The sequence below is a fragment of the Pterocles gutturalis genome, unplaced genomic scaffold (assembly GCF_000699245.1).
Source record: "Pterocles gutturalis isolate BGI_N339 unplaced genomic scaffold, ASM69924v1 scaffold5510, whole genome shotgun sequence".
Classification (NCBI taxonomy): Eukaryota; Metazoa; Chordata; class Aves; order Pterocliformes; family Pteroclidae; genus Pterocles; species Pterocles gutturalis.
In genome coordinates, this window is record NW_010140529.1 from 2,752 (window position 1) to 2,985 (window position 234).

The following is a 234-nucleotide window of genomic DNA, read 5'->3' on the forward strand; positions in this document are numbered from 1 at the left end:
AATTAATGATGGGGGTGGTGCAGTGGGCGAGTCCCGGTGCTGCCCGTGCAGCCTCGGGGGCTGCTGCCCAGGCGGACATGGTGCTGCCCTGGCTGGGAGTGCCTGCCTGCCACCCTGGGAATGTATCTATGGTGGTGATTTTCTAAGACTTTGCTTACAGGAGGTAATTAAAAGGCTAATTGGAGGGTGTCTTCTGCCTTGATGTGAAGAGGAAGGGCTGTCACGGACGGGTTC